Raw genomic sequence first — 7,910 nt, 5'->3', positions numbered from 1 at the left:
GGCGGCTAATTCCCACTGATTGCAGTGCAAAAGTGTGAAATTAAAATTCAGCGCGTGCGAATCCTTTTGTCCAAACAATAGTTTTCTATGAGAGGACCCACTGCAGAAAATGGGGGTACAGATTATTAAGATTTCAAGAAATATTTAGATAATTTAAATAATAAATTAATGGCATGCAAAACTACAGCTCGCGCCCCTGTTACATCAGTTTTAAGAAATAAGCTTTTGCTTTAATAAATTTATTTTTACAACTTTTTATTTTCTTTCTGTGCTTTTGTTTTTGTTTATGCTGCGCCGACGCTGTTGTTTGTGACCATTTTCGGGATTTTGTTAATTTCTGGCACGTCCCTGAGCTGGCTCGCTGGCTCGCTGCATTCATCTCTTCATTGGCAGAGAAGTGCTGGCCATGTTAATGAAGTGACTAATGGCCGGCACGAGCTGCTCAAAATGGCAAACAGCCAAAATGGAGAGATTTTGCAGCAACTCGACATCCGTGGCTTTAAGTGGCGAAACGGCCACAGTGCCACATGTGGCAGACCTCACCCTGAGGACTCAAAGGACTTGAACGCCGGCAATTACACATGCTGGAAAAGCACAGAAAGGAAACCAAATCCCCGCCGGAACAGCTAGAGTTACAAAGGAATCCGCATGTTGCAGCTGTCGAGAGGTCTCCATGCCAATATATCAAATGTCAGTCCGGCTTTGGCAGCATTTGAAATGTCCGGCGAGTCCTGTGCGTCCTGCTCTTCCAGACAGGCGAGCCGGAGAACATAAATTTTATCTGCAACTACACACCAGCTCACCCCCAGTCGATATCCCTGGGCTTGGTAGACGGGGGTCCTGTGTGATTGTGATGTATGCCAACAGCAGGTATCAAAGTACGGACAAACGGACACACGGACACGCGGACACAGGGGTATCATGTGTGCCAGTCAGGCGGGCAAAGGCAAAACAAATAGACGCAAAATCCCAAATTAATTTGCAGTGACCGAGCGGCCACAACAGGCACATTTCTTGCACAATCAGCAGGCATAACAAATGGCGGTGCATATATCAGAGCCACACTACAAGACCCGGCCATTACACGGCCAGAAACCCCAACGAGAGAAGGCCCAAACCTTCTCCCAAGCCAAGCAACTCTGGCTAATAAAATGCCCTCATTATGCAGGTAAACGAACCAGAGCCATTTGATGTTTTTATGCCAAAGCATTTAATATCAATTTTCAGCTCGGACATGCAACAGGACCCGGTACCTGAACATGAACCGGAACTGACCCACCAACTGACCTCATCTAGTCCCCCACTAACCAATCTGAGTTGGCTTTCGTGTGTCTAATCGCTAAATGGCCACAACAAACTAACAAAAACACGAGAAAAAAGCAGCACAAAATAATGTCTGCTCCAATTGTTGCACGCCACATGCAACTCCAGTTCTATATACACATTACACCAACTGGCCACGCCCCTAAATTGCATGCTCTCACGATAATAGCTTACTTTGCATACAAATTGTTGGCAGCGCCTCCACCACAAACCAGAGTCCTGCACTTGGGGAAAGGATTTAAGGATATTGTAATTCATGAAATGGGAGGAACAGAGAAAGTCTGTTATTAAATATAAGTAACAAGTTTTCAAAATTTATATTTGATGTCATATAGGATACCCGAAACAAGATACCCTATTTTCTAATAAATAATATTATAAAACAAGAAAGGAAAGCTAACTTCGGGCGGAGCCGAAGTTTATATACCCTTGCAGTTAAAACCGGATATATATCGCAAACATCGGATATAGTTGGCAGATCCTTATGATTACATCATAATAAAACCAATTTACTAAAATACAAAATCTAAAATAAGTCCCAAACTTCTATCTTCAAAAATACGAAAGTTGATATTTCTACCAAGTACCATTTCCGATCGTTCAGTTATATGGCAGCTATAGGATATAGTCGACCGATCCTAATGAAATTTGGTAGGTCGGATCAACTGGCCAATAATAGAATCTGTATTAAGTTTCAGCTTTCTATCTTTAAAAACACGAAAGTTAGGTCATTTCCGATCGTTCAGTTATATGGCAGCTATAAGATATAGTCGGCCGATCCTTATGAAATTTGGCATGTCACAAAAATTTGCCAAAAATAGCTCTCATGTCAAATTTGAACTCTCTAACTCTAAAAACACCAAAGTTATACCATTTCCGATCAATCAGTTATATGGCAGCTATAGGATATAGTCGGCCGATCCGGCTTATTCCGACTTATATACTGCGTGCAAAGAAAAGAAGGGTGTGTGCAAAGTTTCAAGACGATAGCTTCAAAACTGAGAGACTAGTTCGCGTAGAAACGGACAGACAGACAGACAGACAGACGGACAGACGGACAGACGGACAGACGGACAGACGGACATGCTCATATCAACTCAGGAGGTGATCCTGATCAAGAATATATATACTTTATAGGGTCGGAGATGTCTCCTTCACTGCGTTGCACACTTTTGGACAAAATTATAATACCCTCTGCAAGGGTATAAATATAATAAAAAATATATTTTAAATTCCTCCCGTTCTTTAGTTTTTGTATTTAAGACCTCTTTTCCCTCCGTGCATTACGGACGTGGCTCAAAATAGCAACGTCTCGTGTCAAAGTTGGCCATAAATTTGTTATACTTGCCAAAAGGCGAGCAAGCTGGGCGGTTTCGGCCAAGCCCCCATACACACCACCGAAACAGGACAACGGAGAACGAGTTAACAAAGCCACCACCTTGGAGAATTTATTGTGCTCGACCATAAATTATGTCTGCCGCACAAAATAAAATTCCTTTGGCCCTGATGCCCCATAACCGGCAAACCAAAATATTGACAAGAGCTCGAACTACTCGAACAAATTTTAATTGCCATGCAGCCACAGTCATGGAGGAGGCAAGTCCTGAGCCGTCAAGCAAAACCAATAGGATTTGCGTATGGCTAAAGAGGTCTTTAAGTTAGAGCCTTTTGGGCCGTGACCGCAGTGGGCCTGGCCGGGACTCGGCGTCGGAACACAATGGGGAATTTCAATTTAACACCAAAGGACGCTCTATGATAAATTGCGCCAGCGGTTGGCATCGATACAAAGAGTTATGAACACGAGGTGACCCCAATAGGCATTTAAATATAAATCAAATGGCCGCAATGAACCCCCCACAGCCAGACAAACGACCATTGTCAAGGTCAACAGATATCCAGATACCCAGAAAGCCAGAGCTAGGATGCCCCAGCGAGTCCTTCCTGTTGCCTGTTATTCTGCCCTTGTCTGTTTTTATTAACATACTTGCGAGGTGGGGCGTGTGATGCCGCTTTGATGAATCGGGCCTGAACCCAAATAGGAATAATATCAATGCGATTTCTCTGCTGATTTGCCACGTCTTTGTTTTTGTGCAACATCGCAGGGAATAAGGATTGGAAATGGGAATGAGGATGAGGATGGGGGATTCCTTGATAAATGGATTTCACGTGGCGCATGATAAATGTTAATTCGTCAACAAAAGCCAAGCAGCTGCTGATTCTGTTTCTGCTTTTATTTTCTGTCGGCCAGGCCGAGACATTGACCTTTGCCTGATGCCTGATGCCTGCTCCCACTTTCATGGGCCTAAGCACATATGGCTTATATCCAATATCCTTATAGCCTTTAGCATCCGAAGGACACAGGCAAAACAAACTTGACCCCAGGTAAGGGGTGGGCAAGCAATCAATGTAATTACTTAATGCAGGTCCTGAAAACACCGCCTTTGATTGTCCAACTGCAATTTAATTAACTTAACAAGCATCTGAAGCAATTGCCTAACAATTAAAAGACCTCTTCTTAAAAACATTAGCCAACGTTCGATTTCAACATGAAAGTTTAAACGAATAATGTTGCTCGATATTTCTTTGGAACTGGAACTACTCTTATAGAGTTTTTCCATTTAATCCGATCATTATGCATACACCTTTCGAAAGAAAACCCTCTTGCCTGAGCAAACATCCAGAAATAGTGCCATTGAATGTCAAAATCCATTAGGAGCCCCATGCAAGCTGTAAGCAGCTTTCGGCTTGAAGTTTAATTTTCTCTCACTTTGATTTACGAAAACTAAAAAGCACTTCACAATGTGCACCTAGGGCCTTTGGAATGGGTGGGGGGCGGTGCCTACTCTATTTATTCAGCCCTCTTCACAAAGTTTCTGGATGCGAGTGTGCCCTTCTATCAGTTGCAGTGGTATTTACACAGGTTTCCCACTGAGCCGGCTCAGAGTCCTTGCTCTGCAGACTTGGTCTACTCTTGTGCGATTAACACAAGTTTTTCATTCAATTTTCTATTAACTTGACGCAAATGAATTTTTCGTTTGCCATTCGGAAAACGGTTTCTCGGCAAATGGCTCCATCTGTGGCCACAGCCAGAGCTGACCATTTTATTTATTAAAATATTTATTTAAATGCAACCAACAGCTGTTGGCCCTCACCAGCCTGGCAGGCACTCTTTGTTTTTGTTTTTTTGCAAGCTAGCCATCATTCAGCAAGCTAGGAAAATATGAAAACAAAAGCCGGTTCAAAATGGAAATAATACGAGTAGAAGTGAAAAGTTTTCGCTGTTGCTGGATGCATATAAAAATGTCTGACACGTTGCCAAAACAACAACTACACAAAAAAAGGATGCGAGGCAAAAATGGCTAAAAAACACAAACTAAAATCTAAAAAACAACAAAAAATACGGGCAAAAACTAACAAACGGCGGACAAATGGCAAGGCTAAGTCCAAATGAACACAAAAACAAAACAAACCAACGAAATACCAGGCTCACACACACACACGCACGAAAGAGGGCCCCAACACACACATGAGTGCCCGCCTGGCCATAAAAAGTCACTCAAGTGGTATTAAATGTACCACCAAGTGCAGTCGGCATCGGGAAATGGCAAGTGGCAACTGAAACTGGAAACGGAAAACTGGGAAACTGGGCAACGGTAGATGGAAACTTCGAGGAGAGCACCTGCCACAAAAGGTTAAGGACATAGCCCCCACATACCCATCCACACATGCTGTGGCAATAGAGAAATCTGGCTTTCCTGAAATCGAATTTTTTCCGTTTGCGTGTAATTTTTGATTGAAACTGAGTGGTCCACTCGAAGAACACGCCCGCCCACTTATTTATTTGGTAACTTGTTGTGCGGCTGTCCGAGGCATTAGGCATGCTTTTACACTTAACTGCCAAAAAGGTGGCCAGCTGTTGCTTCTGGCCTCCGGCCAATCTCAAGGAGCCCGAATGGTTCCGGCTTTTTGCAAAAATTTTTATTGTGCACTGGTACGGAGACAAAAGCCCAAAAAAAAATGAAAAATTCTCGCTGCATCCCTCTCAAGACTAACTGAAAGAAAATAAGTCGTCTGTTCTCCGATTATATGATACCCGGTACAAGAGTACTTATAAGGGAAGTCTTGAAAGGTAAATAATTTCTTCCGATGCATACTTTTGGACATTCGGGATTAGAATAAAAATATTAGAGGATTTCAGTAAGGTATTTGATAGTGTTTTCTATATATTTATAAAAAAAACGAATACCGATTAAAAATTTATAATTTTGGAATCCCAAATGTTACATAAGCATCCTGAAACACAATATACCATTCATCTATCAAACTAACAGGTATAAAAAATGGACATAAAAAAGAAGAGCAGCACACAACGGCAACTCAAAATAAAAGTAATAAGCGAAAAGGGTTTTTCATTTTGACCAACATAACAGCTCACAGCTGGGGCCAGCAACAATGGAAATGTTTAGAGAAATTAAACCAGGACACGACTATTGCGGTGCACCGAAGCCTGCAATACCCTTGAAAAATAAAAACGAGAGAGGAGAAAGTGAGGCGAGCCGACTGAATGGATGAGGACATGAGGGAGAAAGTGGGAAGACGCACCTGGCCACGACAGCTCTTAACTGGGTCAATTCAAGTGGCCAATTTAAGAGGGTAAGCAAGTATTTTCAATTCTAAGCAGCCACTTATGTTCATAAAGTACTTAAGAACTGATTATGGAGTGAAAACTTTACGGTTTATCCGAAAAGAGGCTTTAAATTAAATGGAATGTGTTATGCTACAGATGCATCTGTAACTCAGGTAAAAAAACAAAAACCAAAAACTCTTACATTCATTTGGAAATTTAATTGATTATAAAAACTATGACAAATTGCATGGAATACTTTAATATTTATTTTAATAGAGGCTCGTTTATTTATTCATTTTGTTGTAAGGAAATACTATACCATTTATCAGTTGTAAGCCCTTGAAGCTCTATCATAAACAAAATTCATCAAAATTGACAGCGACTTTGTAAAAAGATACTGGAAACCAATTTAAGGATTTTCCATGTGAATGAATAGAATAACTAATTGATCCTTTTTGCGTTTTGTGAGGGACTTTACGTCAGAAAACATTGAATAACTAATTGATCCCTTTGCCACATTCCAGGCCACTGAGTATGTGTTGTTTGTAAACTTGTTGAACAAGCCAAAAATTGCTGCCAATATTTATATGTGGCACGTTGCCGTTGCATGTATAAATATATAACAGAAAAAAATCCATTTGCCATTCCATTTACCATAAATCTAAAACTATTTTGGCGCTGAAATGTAAGCCAAAAAACCGAAAGCCCGGCTGCCCAGTTGAACGGCTGCCCGGCTGCCTGGTTGCCTGCCAAATGAAAGCAAACAATGGAAATGAATTTCCACCATGAACAATTTTCACTTTTATGCAACTTTCCTTTAAAGCGAATATATATATGGATATGTGTGTGGGGAGAGCTGCATAAACTTTTACCAGCTCATAAAACGCTCAGAAACAAGCGAACAAAATCGAATGGCCATAAAAATTGCACAGCGGGGTCAGCTTCAGTTAAATGGCGATGGAAGCAGGGCGCTGTAGCCAGTTTGGCCTGTACGGAGCGACTCGAGATGGATTGGACTGATTTCCTATCGCCTTGGCCAGAGTCGTCGTGTTGCCAAAGTCCTGTTGCAAGTGCAAACAAATGAAAATCAAACGCCAGGCGTTGAAAATCAAAAGTAACGGCCACCTTGCCACTTGGCCAACTTGCCGCGGCGATAGTAAAAAGATTAAGCTTTCCTAAAAGTTGCTTAGAACCCCTGTTCCCCTTTTGTCTGTTGAAAGTTTTCAGTTTTCAGTTTTCCGTTTCGCCAACGCATACTTTACTGCGTTCAAAGTTGTTCTTGGCTTGGCGCTTTTTATGGCAACTCCCTGCCATTTGGCTGTCGTAAAATAGAAGCCCGATGGCAAACGTGTTCCAATTAAACGCTGCCACGCCCCGACCCAGCACGCCCAGTATAGTTAATTTAAATGAAATTTGTAAATTTCAGTTGAAGGCACGTGACACATGCAAATATGGCAAATAAAAATTACAACTCATAAAAATTGACTCCCCTCCCAGCCGTCATCATTTCGCTCATGAAACAGTGTAGTAAAATATGTGAGGGGAGTGGGTGGGGGTACTCTCATACAAAAGCTCCAAAAATGTCGCTACTTGTAGCTGCTACACAGCTGCCACGCCCATACGCGCCATAAAATTGCAGAAAACACCGAAAACATGAAATAAGGCTAGGCGAGGTGATGGCTGAGGAGGGTCATGGTTTGGGGCACGCTCATGAGGCATGGGGCACTTTAACAAATTGTTTCTGCCCTTTAAATTCAACAAACACACAGAAAGCATTTCGACTTTGTCCTTCAATGATGCGAAAAGTTGATTAAAATGTTGCAATCCCTATTCGCTAATTGAAAGGCAAAACTGTCACATTACACAAAACCAAATTGGCCAGGGGGGTGTGGCTGTGCATCTATGCGTGGGTATGTGTGTGCGGCATATCTAGGCCTCATCAAAGAATTTACGTGCCTCA

The sequence above is a fragment of the Drosophila bipectinata genome, chromosome 2R (assembly GCF_030179905.1).
Source record: "Drosophila bipectinata strain 14024-0381.07 chromosome 2R, DbipHiC1v2, whole genome shotgun sequence".
Classification (NCBI taxonomy): Eukaryota; Metazoa; Arthropoda; class Insecta; order Diptera; family Drosophilidae; genus Drosophila; species Drosophila bipectinata.
The sequence above is the reverse complement of the archived record's forward strand: the minus strand, read 5'-3'. Positions refer to the sequence as shown.